The sequence below is a fragment of the Protopterus annectens genome, chromosome 3.part0 (assembly GCF_019279795.1).
Source record: "Protopterus annectens isolate FY-2018-M chromosome 3.part0, PAN1.0, whole genome shotgun sequence".
Lineage (NCBI taxonomy): Eukaryota > Metazoa > Chordata > Ceratodontiformes > Protopteridae > Protopterus > Protopterus annectens.
The window spans coordinates 802377454-802395224 of NC_056731.1; the positions used below are offsets into that span (position 1 = coordinate 802377454).

The following is a 17771-nucleotide window of genomic DNA, read 5'->3' on the forward strand; positions in this document are numbered from 1 at the left end:
TGTCTTAGAATGAGCCACTCTAAGCCCAGTGTACAGAACAGTACAGTGAAAAAAGACATTCAGGATATACTAAGTAACATCAATGAGTTATCTGTAAAGATAGATAAATTAGACAGGAAAATGGACAAGTTTAAAGCGGAATGTAAAAAAGTTGAAATACTAAATGAATGTCTTAAACAACAATCATCACAAATCTTGAGTATAGAAGAAGCAATGTCTGATTTTGATGAAAGATTACTTGAAAATGAGAATAACACTGAATTTCTTCTGAAACAAAACAACTTATTCCAGGAAAAATAGAAGACTTAGAGAACAGATCTAGAACGAATAACACCAGGATTTATGGGATTCCTGAAAAAGAAGAGGGAGACAGTATGATTCAGTTCCTTAATACCTGGCTGCCTAAAACCTTGAACATGCCTGACACTTTCCTTTGATATTGAAATGGCACACAGATCACATTCCAACTCATCTTTAAAAAGAAACCCACCTTCACCAAGGTCAGTGATTGTAAGATTTTTCTCAAGTCAAGGCAAGGATTTAGTCTTAAAAGCTACATTGTGTAATTATCCAGTTAAAATGAAAGAAAACACTATAAGATTTGACAATAACTATTCAACATTAGTTGATGTCAAAGAGAAAAGCATGTGCGCCATTTATTAAAAGCTTAAAGCAAAACAATATTAAAGCAGCTATCTTGTTTCCAGCAAAAATAAGTATTCACCTTCCAGAAGGAAAGAAGAAGTTTAATACCTTGGAAGATGCAATGGACTTTATACAGAAAAATAAAATCATAGAAAAAAATGGACTGGAATCTGTCAACTTCTTTGAAGAGATATGCAACAAGAGATGGCTGGTTAATAAAAGACAAAAACAGTAAAAAACTGAAGTACAAATGAAAATCAATGTATTTCATGGTTATGAATTCTTATTAATTTAAAGCAGTGTTTGAATACTTTTGAACAGGTGCTGAATATTACTTTTTACAAGGTAAATCATTTATTTATTTCCCTACTTCAAATGGTTAATAGTTTCCTTTTTAAAATGCTAGGGTTTGACTCTGTTAACTATAAAATAAATTAAAGCCACTTGTTTTTATTTAGAGTTTAAAAAGTTAAACTATTAATTCTATTAGAAGTTAATCATTATTATGATGAAACTTATGTTAGGTGGCATCTGATATCTTGGCATAGTTGAGTAATGTACTATTAAATATAATACAAGATGCAACAACTGATACTAAAGAGGCATGTTACATTACATTTTGGGTTCTTAAAATGGTCCAGTAGTGTGCTACTGATAGTATACTTGACATGTAATAGCACCCAGGAAAGACATGCTATGTTATAAACAAAGTATAAAAATATAGCTTTTTACATATATAAAATTTATTATTGGAATGATATCAAATAATTAGAGTAAGATTCACACTTTTACAAGTTAAACCTGGATCACACATAACTTTCATTCTTTTTAATGTAAGTTTATGTGCTATGTCTCCTTTTAAAAAAATGACAGTCTGCTTTCTAATAAACATCTCATACAAATAATGCTTACTGAATCATTAAATGTTATTTCTTTAAATACAATGGCTTTTTGGTGGTTAAAATAGTTTGAAATCATTTTTGTTCTTTTTTTAGTAGTTTGGAGGAGTTTAAGGGATTGATGTGTAGTATAGAGGTGACTTGGATTCACTTGCAAACGTTTTTTATGTGAATTGTAACAGATGGACTGTTCATTTTCAAGTCCTCATCATGAAAAAACAGCTTGAAAATGCTTGGAGTCATGAGCACTTTTGTGATGCTGTGGGAGTTGTGAGAATTCTAGGAACTGTCCAGGTTACTTTTTCCTGTCTAAAAGTAAATAATACAAGTAAATAATAACAATATTTGGAATCATATGCCAAAATGCAAAGAATGCAAGTTAGATAATATGCAAAAGACAGTGAATTGCATTTTAAAACACTGTTAGGTATTACATCATTCAGTATACTTGACATGCAATAGTACCCAGGAAAGTTATGCTATGTTATAAGCAAAGTATAAAAATATAGTTTCTTACATATATAAAAGTTATTATTGGAATGTTATCAAATAATTAGAGTAACATTTACACTTTTGCAAGTTAAACCTGGATCACACATAACTGTCATTCTTTTAATGCAACTTTATATGCTATGTCTCCTTTAAAAATGACAGTCTGCTTTATATTAAACATATCATACAGATAGTGCTTACTGAATCATTAAATGTTATTTATTTAAATACAATAGCTTTTTAGTGGTTAACATACTTTGACTTTTTTTGTTGTTTTTTTTTAGTAGTTTGGAAAGGTTTTGAGGGACTGATATATAATGTAGAGGTGGGTTGGATTCACACATGGGTTTTTTTGTGAATTGTAGCTGATAAACTGTTCATTTGCAAGCCCTTGTCATGAGGACCTGTTTGAAGCAGTGTAATTAGAGTCATGAAAACTTTTGTGATGCTGCAGGAATTCTGAAAATTCTAAGAATTGTCCAGGTTGTTACTTTTTCCTCTCTAAAATTAAATAATCATCATATTTTGAATCAGATGCTAAGATGTCAATGAATACAAGTTAGATAATAAGCAAAAGACAGTGAATTACATTCTAAACCACTCCCAGTTATTAAATAGTTCTGAATGCTTGCAGTATACCAAAAGGATAATTATAAACTAGCCTATAGAAAGACATTTCTGATAAAAATTTCAGGATTGTGTTTCTCTGTTATTGTCTCTTTTTAATGATAACAAAATGTAATATCTCAGAAAAATTTATTATGAAAATTTTGAATCTTAAAAGGGTAGATTTTTCAGATGCTTGCTCTGATACCATTAGACATAACATTTAAGGGAAAAATAGGACTGATTCTAACAGTAATATGAGATTAAAGAGTATCAAATATATAAGAGTAAATATAAATGTTCTATTGCATGATAGTCTACATTAGGATTATAGGGTCTATATTACAAGATTGAAGCTTTAGTTAATTGAATAACTAAAGCTCGATCTTGTAATATTGAAACTGTAAAATGTTGAATGGCCGATTCAACCCAGGGAAGTGCTTCCCTTGTCCGTTATGTGGATTATGCCCTTTTCTCCAATTTGGAGTGATCTTGGAGTTGGTATATTTAGTTAGAGGGGTGTGCGGGGCGAAGCACCCCACTTGATTTCTGGTCTAAAGTTTTTTTTTTTTGAAGCGGCCAAGGGAAGTGTTTCCCCTGGGTTGAAATGGCCGTTCGACATTTTCTGGTTTTGATATTACAAGATCGAGCTTTAGTTATTCGATTAACTAAAGCTTCGATGTTGTAATATAGACACGGATTATAGCTAAAATATAAAATCTAGGACTATAGTAATAGTACAAGACATAGTATACAAACAGAAATTGAAAGAGCTCAGAAAAAGTAAATATGTATATAATTAAAGAATATAAATATGTTTACAAGGGTGGGAGGTTGGCATAGTGGTTAAGGCATTCACCTTATAGGCACAAGTTGCAGGGTTATGTGGATTATGCCCTTTTCTCCAATTTGGAGTGATCTCAGAGTTGGTATATTTAGTTAGGGGGTGTTGGGGTGCACAGCCCCCCACATTGGGGGTATGGGGGGCAAAGCAGCCCACTTGATTTTGGGTCTAAAGTTTTTTTTTAAAGCGGCCAGGGGAAGTGTTTCCTTGGCTTAAACCGGCCCTTTGACATTTTCCGGTTTCGATATTACAAGATAGAGCTTTAGCTATTCGATTAACTAAAACTTCGATGTTGTAATATAGACAAAGATAATAGCTAAAATATAAAACCTAGGAATATAGTAATAGTACAAGACATAGTATACAAATAGAAGTAAAAAGAGATCAGAAAAAGTAAATATGTATATAATTAAAGAATATAAATATGTTTACACGGGTGGGAGGTTGGCATATTGGTTAAGGCGTTCACCTTATGGGCGGAAGTTGCAGGGTTTGATTCTCACTTGGGGTAATTGGCTGGGCTTGGAATGGCTCTCAAGGGCAGTTAATCTGGTACTAATTTATGATGTTATGAACAACTTTACACATAGTAAAAATAAAAAAAATATAAATCATCTGACCTACAAATTAATAAATATGAAAGTAACAACTGACTTCCTCCTTATAGTAGACCAGGGAGATAATGTGAGGTACAGGAAAAGATGATTGTACAGATATTCTGTTTCGTTAAAGATTCTGAACACCTGTTTAACTTTTCTTTTTCATAATAACTCACTGATGGGCTTTTTTAAGATGATGCATACTAAAAATATGAGACACATTAATATGAATCAGAAGCATGGGCTATGCATTTTTAGTCTAATGGAGAGTTTGAGAGGTAGTTTATTTGTCTTTTTTCAACAAACTAGGAATATGTTATTCCATGGTAGAATGTTTTAGGGTTATGTCATTAGGTAATTGTTTCAAAAGTTTTGTCCATAGTTGAAGATTTCATATTGCTATAGATAAATTATATAATAAGTTCTGTAGATAAATGTGATTTCATTATCCCTGTGTTTTTTTTTCTCTCTCATATAAATGTCTGATTTTAAATGGATATCTATTAATATTAATGGATTTGAATAATCCAGTAAAGAGGGGGAGTCTGTTTAAATACTTGGATTTACATAACGCTCAAGTAGTAGTTCTATGGGAAACACATTAACTTTCATTAAAGAATTATTTGGTTTTAGCAGGTTCTGGCATTTGAGCTAAAAAAAAGGCACCCTCATTTTATGGACGAACTCACCAGTAATGCCTAAAGTAAAAGATATCTATGTTGATAAAAATGGTATGTTAAGCAGTGTTATAACTGAGTAGAACAGAACACTATATACAATGGTGAGCTCTTATTGAATTCCAGGGGTCAAAGCTAAAGATGCAAAAAATTACTTTGACACTGTAGCTTATTACATGAAAGGTGAAGTCATAATAGCTGGTGATTTTAATTGTATTTTGTCAGGCAAAGCTTCCACTGCACATCTTCAGACAAACACTTAACACATTTTGTAAATCGAATTAATTTAAAATATATTTATGAGCTAAGGAAAACAAACTCACTTCAATTTACCCATTATTCATATAGACAAGGAACACAAACAAATATTGATAAAATTTTGTCTCAAGCAATCAGAAATGTTTCAATAGTTTAATGCCCATTATCAGACCATAATGCTATAATCTTTAATATTATTTTAAAAACTGGTAATTTAATACATCACAGGAGATTACCAGTGTACATTATTAAAATAAAAAAGATTGATATATTAAAGAGATCAAACATTCCCTGGAAATAAACATGAATGGTGAAGCATCTGGCATTGTCCTGTATGATTCACTAAAGGCGTACTTAAATGGAAGAGTTACAAACTGGTATATTAGTAAAACAAGAGAATGGGAAAAGCATTTGAATACACTGTTGGTCAAAATAGGCACACTAAATTTAAATCTAAAACCAAATGGCATTATCAGTCAGTCTGAACTTAAAAATTTAAATACAAAATATGTTGAAATTCTTAATCCTAAAGTTTCAATAAATCTGGAAAAACATAAACTTTAAGCATATTCAGTAAACCCTTTAGGCTTGCATAAACTTGTTTTTAGATCAAATAAAATGATAATAATGATATAGTTGAAACTTTTCTAATGGGAATTATAAATAATAAAATAAGTGAACAAATACAAACAATTGACAGACAATTTACTTTAAAAGAAATAAAGCATCAAATAAAACAAGTTAAAAACAATAAGGCACCAGGCTTAGATGGTCTTATACCAGAACTATATAAAATACTGCCAGATAATGCATTTAAAATATTAGATAAGGTCTATAAAGAAATAAAACAACTGCTGAATTCCCCCATCATGGAAATATTCCCTTACATCACATATTTTAAAACAAGATAAGGATCCTACAAAGTACTCATCATACAGACCCATTTCACTTTTAAATGTGGACTATATGATGTTTATGTCCATTTTAGCTAACAGAATTAATCTGCTGAAACTTAAAGTAATTAGTGATCAAACTTGGTTTATTTTAAATAGACAAGTACAGGATAGTATAATAAGAATACATACATTAATAGACTATGCAAATAAAAATAAAAAATAATTTTCTGCCATTAGTCTTGGTTTAGATAAGGCTTTTGACTCATTTATTTGGTCGTACCTATTTAAAATGATTACTAACTTGAGCTAATTGCATTAATTTCTAAGTTATGCAATAACTCTTGTGTTTGTGTTAAAATTAGTTCTTTTCTTTCTAATTCCTTTAAAGTACAAAAAAAGCACAAAACAAGGCTTTCCATTATCACCTTTACTTTTTGCATTAGCTATAGAACCCTTTGCTAATAGTATTAGTTCCAATAAGAACATTAATGGCATCAAAATAAAATATTTCAAACTAAAGATTCAACTCTTTGCTGATGATATTTTACTAACAATAGAAAATATAGAGAAATCATTAGAGCATATAATTAGTTCTATGAGTCAGTTTGAAGAAATCTCAAACTTAAGATTTAACTGTAATAAAACAAGCACTTTATTAATTAGTAAAAAATTAATCACATATAAAATATTTTAACTTCAATTGGAATAGCAATCAAATGAAATACCATTGTGTAACTATTATGAATAATAGTAGGGAATAATACAAACCTACTTTCAACAGGTTTTTGATAAAATTTTAAGTTTAGTCACAAATTTGAACAAATTCTTCTTTACCATGGAAGAATGATTAATGCTTATTAAGATGGTAATTCTCCCTAAAATATTGTGTGTGTTACAATCTTTAGTACTATCTCCACCAGAAATTCAATAAGATGAATAATATTATACTTAAATGTTTTTGGCATCCTAATAAACCAACAGTTTCCTTTGATTGGCACAGAAATGGTTGGGATACTGGGGGAATAGCATTCCCTGATACTCAATTATTTATTTATTTTATTTTATTTTACATTTGTTGACTGGGATTGTCCGACTGAGCTGAAGAGCCCTTTTTCAGCTGAGGCCTAGGGAGAAAAGCTCCGACATATTATACAATTTTCATTATAAATTAGCATTAAACAGAAATGTTACAGGATTATTACAAGGCATTAAGTAGCAATACAATGTTATACAGTGTCAATAATCAAGAGTATAGCATAACTATTTCAAGATGTATAAAAAGAAATATGTCATTAAGATGAATATAGTTTTTGGAGTAAGTGGTTACAAAAACTCAATACTTAATACTCAATTATATGTTACTTCAACAATTGTAAAAGTTATAGAGTTGCGGAAAAATTCATATTATGATTCATAATGGGAACAAATACATCAATTATGTAAATAGTTATTTGTTTGGTTTATAAACTGATTTGTTTATTGCTTTAAAACCAAATTAAATTTTAAATAAGTACTGCAGAGAAATGGCCACAGACTTTTTGTGCCATTTTTAGCATTTAAGGTTTGTTGAGGCTACTGTTTACATCCATATTGATGGATCATTTAATTGTTTACCATTTTCTTCTGATTTCAGAGCACATCATTCCTTATGTTGAGTATTTTTTTAAAGTTTAAAGGAATGAAAGTATTCTCTGCTTGTGGTAATTTTATCACCATTGCATAGGCATGCATGCTGTGTTCAAACTGCTTTTTTTGACTGATCTGTCACCTCAAATTATATTTTTTGGCTTTGTTGGGGTGGTGGTTGGTTATTTTCTTAGTGGTATCATAGATAAGCCATACTGTTTTAAAAAATTCATTCACTTAAGTCATTCAATCCTGACCTGGGGTGGGGGGCGTATGTTGTATTTCATGTGTTCAAATGCTCATCATTTGGATGAACAGTGCATCATTTGTAGTAGTTTTGAGGAAATTACATTAAGTATTAGAAAGAACAAGTTGATTTAAAAAAAAGTTTATTAGCTATGGACTCATCATCTGAGAATACGCACAAAAAGAAAGAAAAGGAGAAAGAGGATAGAGACTCTCTGGCTTCTTCTAAGAACTCTCTTATCCTCTCAACCAAACCCATATTAGACCAGAGTGTACAAGTTGTTAAAGTAGACACATTTAGGACACATTTTCTAAAGCTTCCACTCCTAAGAGAAGCAGACAAGGGTGGTTCAAGCTGAACTCTGAGCAATAAAGACTGTACTCAGTGGAAACAATTAAGTATCATTTTGTCTGTCTCTGTGCCTGACCTTTCAAAATGATTGCCCTCCAGGCCTCACTTCATGTTGTCTGTTCTTTCCAGTCGCTCCCTTTATAGCCATTTAGTTAAACTTAACATGGACTGAAAGAAAATGATGAAAGCTTTAGCAAAGGCTGAACTAGATGTGTGTTTTCTCTTCCCCATCCTGTTCCAGGGTGGCTAGTGTAACTCCAATAATCCCTTCTCATCTCAGTGCTTCCTCAATGAGTTGTTCCTTAGCACAAATGCAGTCAAACCCAGTGCGTTTGATACAGGTCCCTTTGCTGGCACTATTTTCCCAGCCTTCATTATCAAAGGGGCCATATGTGATGGTTAAAATCTGCAGAGATTTGTTTTATACCAGTGGTTACTAGGATCTGGTGTGTCAGTGTTGAGGTGTTTGTCCTTATCATAGTATTGACACCTTTGACACCACTGATGGCATAGGCATTGTTAGCATTCAGCCCCTCAGACCTGATGCTACTTGCTCTAGCATCATTGCCCAAAGATATCTTGACATTGACTCTGATCACCTTAGGCTTGACATCCACTTTCCCAGTACCTTTGACTTCAGTGTTCATGGATTTGTCAAAGAGCAGAATTATATCTGAACCAGAGGTAGACAAAGCATTGTCACAATGTGACCTTTGAGTGGGCTGACCAAGGAACCTGCTTCAGTGTTTACATTGTCTCCAGATAACCATACTTATTAATCATTCCCACTTCTTCTCACAGAACAAACAGAGGAACAGAGGACCGACTGCAGCTTAGGCTGCCTGGATCTCATTTCCTTTTTTGTCCTTGGCTTTTCCTCACTGCGTATCCCAAAGAAGCAAATGTGCAAGAGGAAGTATATTGAATCCCTTGAGGAATCTACCATTCTGCACATGGGCATGGGTGCTGGAGAACAGTCCTCAGTATACTGTCCAGATGACCTCATATTCAGACAAGTCTTTTATATTATGCATAGAAATGGATCATGGTCCATTGACCCTATCTGTCAGTTGAAATTCTGCAGGAGGCCTTCTTTTTAATCCCAATAGCATCTCAAGTGTTTCAGATAACATGGTTGCTTTAGTCATGTAGAGGGTGTAGCATAAACCTGATGTGACTGCCATCCCAAGGAGACTGGACAAGATCCTCTGGACACCTAAGGGTTGAAAATATTGAAAATGCTGGATGAAGACATCATTAGCTAACTCTGTAGAGATGGCTGCAGCCCTTAAAAGAGAACTGACAGACCTGATTCTATCACTTACTACACCAGATAAAGGATCTAGGACCATCAGCAATTTTAAGAGCACAAACTGTACTTTCTGCAACCTATCTGTACTGAGGAAGTTATTTTGACACTGGGAAAACCTTGCTGTGGCTTGTATCATCTCTGACCAAAGCCAAGTGCATCAACTTCTTTTTCGTCCTTCCTCCTTTGGGAGAATATTGCAGAAATAATGTCATTGAGAAATGGCCCCAGGACTCTTTCACTCTTTTCCCCATTCAGTAAGCCAGATGTAAGGCGTACAAAGTCATTTTCATATCCCTTTTTTGTCTCAACAAATGCGGTTTCATTTACTGAGGCCTCATCTTCTGATAAAGCCTTTTAATCTGTGGACTTTCAACACATTTCTGGCCTACCCATTCGGGAAGGCACACTCGGACTGTCATACTTTATCTAACAACATCTATCTGTCCAAACTGACTTTTGGGTATTGAGACACTTGTCGAATCTGATCTGGCAACCATCAGTGCTTTTAGCCTCATGCTCCATTAACTTTTAACCACTTACAATCCCTTGCATTTCTCCTAGCTTCAGATCTCATTTGCCACCATTGGAAGAGGTAACTTGGTCCTGTGACATATATGTGCTCTTCTTCAATTGTTAACTCTTTGGGCTAATTGTGCTCTTTTTTGTGCTGCCTTTTAGTTTACAGGCATAATATTTAAGAGTCATCTTTCTTTTTTTTTCACTTAACATATCTATTTTAGTAGTCTTTTCATGGCCTCAACTCCTTGGCGCTTAGGCCTTTCATCTTTTCTTTCACTTTAAGTAAAAATTATTTAAAAATAAATAATAGTTCCAAAGTTAGATTAAACTTTTTTTGTTTGTTGGAAAATGTTTTTCCTTTTTTAAAATAGACAAAAGCTTTAAGAAGTGCACTAATTGTAAGCATAAATATTAACCCACATGAGTTATGCAAGGTGTGCTTAGGGTCTGAGAATTTGGACACGAATTACTGCATCTGTCAGGGGTTTAGGCCTAGATAACTGTTAGACTGGAGGAACTAATTAATATCAAAATGCCTTTTGCCCTTGGATGCTCAAACAACTACTTCAGAAAAACCTCAAAAAAAAAAAAAGAGAGAGAGAGAAAAGCGCCCAAGAAAAAGAAGACCAATGAATCTCAACAGTCTTGTGATCTAAAGAGCCCCAGAACGGCAAAATATTTTTCTCCTACTGCATCTACTTCCACTACAATATGCAGGTCTCCTTTTGCTGAACCAGTTCTCATCAGAGACTAATTCCCTCCCAAAACATCTAACAGACATTCATCCAAGTGAGGATAATTCAATAATTCCACTTCTTGTCTTCTAGACCTTTATCAGCAGCTTCTTTCAAATCTTTGAGGCCCTTGGGAAGTACTTCAGAGTGGATTGGGAACCTATGATGAGGGCCTTCTTGAAGACACAGATAGAGTTGGGTATCATCCTGTCCCCCTGTTTTTCTAGTGTGGATCAGGTTGGCCCTCCTTCACCTCTTCTAGGTCTTTCCCCGATGCCTTTATCTGCACTGGTGGTGTTGGAGCTGATTTGCCTACCGGAGCCTGTAATCTTGGTGACAAGTTATTCTTTGGCTCCAACTACAACATATCTAACACACTTAATACTTAGACCCGTGGAGTCAGTGGGTCTCTTAAACAATTCCTTAGTGCTGGTTCTTTGGTGCCATCTTTGCCTGCTGTGTATCTGGACCACTTTTCAGTGTTGCAGTCATCAGCCTCAACATGTCAGCACTGATCTCCATCTCGGGGCCATCTGGATTCCTGGAATTGTTTTTTTAAACTTTGGTGCCACTGAGCTCCCTGATATGGATGGACCCTAGATCAGCTTTTGAAGTAGAGGAGAGGATGATAGTATCTCCACTGGGACATTCTACAGAGCATCTGCCAGCACCAGCTCCAGCTCCACCCTGAGATACCCTACCATCTGCATCTTAACCAACTCATCATGGTTCCCAGGGAGAAAAGAACAGATATTCTCAGTGAATCCGTACAGATTCCCACAGAGTCTTTTGGGGACCCTGATCAGACCCACTCAGAAGTCCCAAGAAACAGGATGTGTAAAAGCAGGTGTATGGACTACCTAACAGAGTCCATCAGATAGGAGTGATTATGGCATTGACAGCTCCTTTAATGGAAGCCAATCACAAAGTCAAGGTGGGCCACAAAACCAGGAGTTCAGAGGTCCTTTTTCCAACAATTAGACCCAGCTCCCCTGAAAGCTTGCCTAACTGTCCATTTCTGGATGCAGTTGGGGGTGTTTATCTCTCCAGTTAGATGTGTGGCTGGCCATCACACAAGACAGGCAGATGAGAAAGGATATATCGAGGGTTATATCATTCCCTTTTCACAAACCCCATCCTGACAACTTCAACTGCTTCCAGACATACAACCACATCAATACAAAGCAGCTAAAAGGAAATGTTCAACAAACACACTGCCTTACTGGCATTCGGGTAGTGCTCCACTATCCTCCTCAGTCTACTAAATCTCAGAGTCCCTCCCACTGCCTGCCTGTGGATGTGATGGGCCAATCAGTTGACAGCTCAGGGACTGCCTTGCAAATTGTAGACAGGACCCTTTCAGTTTTTTAGTGCCATAGTAAGAGAAAGATCTGTTGGAAGAATACTCCTTACTCTGGATCTCTTCAGCTGTTGTGCTTAGATGAGAAACCCTTTTGGGTTTTTATTTCCTCCCTCTACCCTTTTTTTCTCAGTGCATGAATAATGTATTCTGCTGCTTTCCTGTTTTTGTTTTTCTAGTTGGGAAATTGTATGTGCTTGGAGCTTTACGTCACCTGCAGTATGAGGCTTATACTGTTTACTATAAGCTTCATTTGAAAGTTTTGACAGGAAGAACTTGCTGATTTTGCATTTTTTTCTTTGGAGTTCTGGTTATTTGAGGTGAGTTAGTGGGTTTACTGCATTTTAAATTATTATTTTTTTTTTCATTTAAATTGTGATTTTCCCACCAGTTTGTATGTTAAACATTTCTGACAGCAATTTTTCATAAGTTTATTCTTTATTTCTTGTCTAAAGATGTTTTATGTTGTTTCTAATCATTTGGTGCTGAAACTAGCATTTTTTATTAAATTGGGAAACTTTTGTGATTTCTATTTTGTGCTTTGAACTGCATTCCTGAAACTACTGTGTTTTTATTCAGTACAGTATTCAGAATAGTATCCCTACAGAAATAGACTTCAGATTGTTATCTGGAGGGAGAATACTGGGATTTGTCCATTTATGACTGAGCTGACTGTGCAGCCATTCTTTGGTATTGCTTTGGCTATTTTGCTTGTCCCCTGACTTGATGGATTCAGGTATGGTGCATCCTGTCTGCTTCTTATGCACTTTAAAAACTCAGAAGTAAATCAAGAAATATGCCTCAACCTACAGCTTGTGATTCCAAGGGAGCCTTGGGCAGGCAATTGGACCACTAGCCTTCTTTTGTCTCCAGGTCCCCTGGTGTTGTGTTAGTATCACAACTTTGTGTGCCATGAGGGTCAGACATGTCCTCTGGGGCTGTACTATTGCCTGGTTCAAGTACTGAGGGTCCAAAGTCTTCAGGTGCGTGGGAAGCCAGAGTTGCAGAATATGTTGCCAGTGTTGATATGTCTCCCCCAGGGATTTTCCCACTAGTGTAATGCATGCAAAAAGGGACAGAAGACCCATTTCATTACAGGCCAACAGTGTTTTCACCTCAGCTGGTGACTGTGTCTAGATCCATTATTAAGGTAATTGATTATAGGCTGCAAGCCCAGGTTATAAGTAATGTCTGCTCGCCCACCCCTATTCAACCACCCAAGGATCCAGATTTTGAAAGGGATCTGGGATCTGAGGTTTTGGAAGTGCCTGAGTCTGATTAGTCAGTTTTCTTTGAGGATGAGGAGATTCGGAAACTCAAACAGATGTTTTCTTTTTCCCAAATGCTGTCTAGGTTTAGGGGTGTATTCAATGGGAGCAATATTTGGCTGTCCCTGAGATCAGCAGAGTATATGATCTTTTGTAGGATGAGGCCCTGGATGTTACAACCTTCCTCCCTTGGTCCCATCATTGGAAGGTATTTTTAAGAAAGCTTGCAATTCTCCTCTGCTGAATGAGTCTCTTCCTAAGAAAGTGTTTAAGAAAGTCAGGATGTGCTCAGCCATGTCTGGCCTCCACCCCCACTTATCTGCACACCTTATTTCTGTATGTATCCCCAGCAGCTTCCTTCAATAAAAAGACTATGTCTTCATCAAATCCAGTCCATGAAGATAAACTAGACAAGTGGCTGGAATCTCAGGGGAAAGATGCTGGTGCAGTCCAGCACATTAGCTTTTATAAGGTGTTTACTAACCATTGTTTTATGTGGAAGATCGTTTTTGAGGTGTATGTATAGTTTAGACAAGTTTGCTCGATCATTACCTGCAGATAAGGTGATGATGCAGGTAACAGTACTTGTGGAGAAGGAAGGCTATGTGAAAGAGATTGCTTCTCAAATGTCTAAACATGTTCTAGAGTGCCTTGTAGGATGCCAGTATGTTTTATAGAAATGCAGCAATGTCTGTTGTGGTAAAGAGGTATGCTTGGTTGCACAACCAAAGCTTTTTTGATCAGTTAAAAATGAGATTTTGAATGCTGTGCTTAATGCTGATTATATGCTTGATACAGCAGCTATTCAGATCCTTAAACACTGCGATGACAGAGGTAAACTGATGCAAGGGATGTCTAAAATGTTTCATATTCACAGGTTTTCCTCCAATAAGCAAGACAATTTTCAGCAGGCTAACAAACAGACGTCAGAGCTGAATAAAAAACAAAGTCACCAAAGGAAATGTCAGGACCAGAACTCTGCCAAATCTAATAAGAAAGGTTCCTTTCCCAAAAAGAATAATCCCCTCCAAACCAGTAACTATGCTATGGCTTGGCATATGTCACCCGTCATTCCTATGTTCCCCACTGAGTTCCCTATTACAAAAGCTAAAATAACAAAAAACACCAACTGCAGAAGGATGTAGAAACTGAATAACATTTTTCTGAAGAAGTCTGTGTTGGGACGAAAGCGTTATAATTAAAGTTTTAAGCACTAATGGGTGTGTTATTCAGTTTATTCATCCTTCTGCAGCTGGTGTTTTTTGTTATTTTTGTGTCTGTTTTTCCACCTGGGCCATTCCAGTTTTTTCTGTTATAAAAGCTCTTAACAAGGGGACCTGGCCATCAGTGGTTTCTGACAAATGTGTGCTCAACATTAGCAGAGGTTACAGGTGGCAGTAGAAGGAAAATGTACCTCTGTTTGGTGGGTGGGTGGGTGGGGGGGGGGTTCCATCTCATCCACTGGACCAGACTTTGTTATTTTCCCCTATACTCCAGTACATGCTGGATGCAGGATCATGGAACTGGTCCCTCCTTTCAGAGAGAATAAAAGGTTTCCACTCTAGAGTTTTCTTGATCCCCAAGAAAAGGGCTGTCATGGAGACCATTGTTGAATCTGTCCTTTCTGAATACTTTTGTCAAGGCCCCCAAGTTCAATATGATCAGCCTGCAAACAGTGTTTCATCTTCTGCTGGACTGCTGCTTCATCGCATCCCTGGACTTGAAGGATGTGTATCATCATATCCTCATTCCTTATTGCTTCAGGAGATATCTGAGAGTTGTTGTGTCTGGTTTGCACTGTCATTTATTTGCATTGCTCTTTGGGCTATCCTGTACAACTTGAGTGTTTACAAAATCACTTGTTAGTAGTGGCCCACTGTTGGATTCTTGGCAATCACATTTTTTCTTACATGGACAACTTGTTGATCACTGCAGAGTCTGCATGCATTGTGTTTAGAATTGCTAGAGATCTCAGTCTTACTTTTCCAGCTAAAGTTCAAGTTGTACCTTCAGAACTCATACCCGACATCCTCACAAAGACTTCTCTTCTGGGGATGCTTAATCAAGACTAAAAAAAAAAATGGCCTTTCTTCCAGAAGGCATGGTCCTGTCCTTTCAGAAGATATTTCAAGAATTCTCCAGGAGCAAGGTTGTCCTAGCAAGAGAATGCTAAAAATTCTGATGGCATTCATGATTCCCATGATACCACTGGCTTGTCATCACATGAGGAAAATTCATTGGTATGTACAAAATTGTTGGATCCAGAGCCTGCATTGCCTGGAATCTCAGTTGTTGGTGCTTCTCTTCATCAGACAAGAGTTACAGTGGTGGAGAACATAGCTGGGTATCAGGCCAGGACTTTGCTTCTTCCTACTTGTTCTGATGCAATCTGTCTAGACAGATTTGTCCAGCTTCATCTTGGGAGCTCTATAAAATGGGAGTACAAATTCAGGCCACTTAGAGTCCCAAGAATGCACTGAAGCATGTTAGTATCAAGGAAATATTGGTGGTGAACCACACCTTGAAAGTTCTTCACCAGGAGTGGACTGTGGGTCCTCTTCTTGTGGTTACGGACCATGCTACAGTGATGTGGTACCTCAACAAACAAGAAGCGTACAAGTATAAGTAAGTATAAGGGAGCATACACTATGCTGGTCGGCAGTGTTGGACTGGGAGCTGGGTTTATAGCATTCTCTGACTCTTCAGCATCATACATCGTATCAGAGCAAAACGTTGTGGCAGATGGACTAAGCAGATCTTGGGTAGACCTACAGTAGTGGCGGTGTTCCAGGATCTAGTTTAGATGACTGAAGACCTCAACTGGATCTGTACACCTCCTTTCAAAACAGACAGTTGGAGATATACTGTTTGAAACATCCCCGCAGCCATGTTTGGAGGACAGATGCAGTCCCATTCCCTTGGACTGGAATGCTCCTGCATGCATTTCTACCCTTTCCATTGATTCCTAAGGTACTTCTGAAGATTAAGAGAATAAAGCCAAAGATCATTGTGGTGACCTCCTATTGGCCCAGGCAGTCTTTGTTCTCCCTTATATTGGTATTGGCCAAGGGCAATTACCACAGACTTCCTCCCATTCTGGAATTGCTCACACAGTCACAGGGGTGAATGGTGCACCCATTTTGGAGCAACAACAACTGTCAGCCTGGATGATTCAATCTTGATTCAGTTTAGGTACTTGTTTCATGAGAATGTGCAGCTAGTGTTAAAGGTGGCCAGAAAACCTGCTAAAAGAAATTGTTATTTTTACAAATGGATGAGGTTTTCTAAATGGTGCGTAAGTGGGAGAAGAGGGTGCCTTCAGGTTAATGTCCCTCTGATCTTGAAATGTTTGTGTGAGCAACTTCTGAGTGGCTTATCGTGCATTTAGCAGCCATCTCTAATTGTCTACAGTGGATCCCCCTCTTTCTTCTTCTCTTTTGGTAAAACTGTTCATGAAAGGAGTATTTTCAAATACTCAAAGCAATTTCAAAGCAAATTCCTCCTTTGTGGGATAACAACTATGTTGTGGGAAATTGACCTCACCACCTTGTGAACCAGTCACTCAGGTTGATCTGAAGCTCTTAACATGGAAAACTGTTTTGCTTATTACCTAAACATTACATGACAATTCTCTGAGCTCTTATGGTGGGACAGCCTATGCTGATTTTCCACAGGGATAGGGTTGTGTTATGTACTAACCCCCCTTTCTTGTTGAAAGTGGTCTTATAATTCACTCTCAGTCTATCAATATCCTATGTACTTCCTAAAATCTAAGTATAAGGCAGCGTGGATATCTGGCAGATCAACTACTACCTTGACAGAACAAAACCCGTCATGAAGGCTAAAAGGCTTTTTGTTTCCTACACAGGGGCAAAGAAGGGTCAACCTGTCTGTGAGCAAACCATTGCAGGTTGGTAATGTGTTTTGTTACACCCACCATGGCAGGGTAAAGGCATATTCCACCAGGGCCTTTGCCTTTTCCGTGGCATATTAGAAAGGAGTGGACTCTAGAAATATTCTAGAAGCACCAACTTGGTCCTCTGTCCATACCTTTATGAAGCACTACATGCTGGATGCCTTTTCTAGCTCTCTAGGGCCATCCTCCAGGGGCTCTTGTACCCTTATTCTTCCTCTTCCTCCTCCTAAGTTTGATAAGCTTTGGAAATCTAACTAAATGTTAGTAAGGCAGTGTGTTGTTGAACATAGTGCAGTTGCATAAGTCCTACTCACTTGTAACAGTAGATGTTCATAGAACACACTGTCTTACTAGCAGTACTCACCCACCATCCCCCCTTTTGGATGTACATTGTTTAGTGTTTGGGATAATGTGAAGCGTTGCCCCATGGCCTTTCTTCTGTGAATGTGTGTGTGTGTGTGTGTGTGTGTGTGTGTGTGTGTGTGTGTGTGTGTGTGTGTGTGTGTGTGTGCGCGTGTGTGC

General features: G+C 36.7%; 1 protein-coding gene across 1 annotated transcript in view; it reads left to right on the top strand.

Annotated features, from left to right (window-relative positions):
- Positions 1-17771, top strand: part of LOC122796931 — a 906278-nt gene that overhangs the window by 663708 nt on the left and 224799 nt on the right. The gene's annotated exons all lie outside the window — the stretch shown is intronic.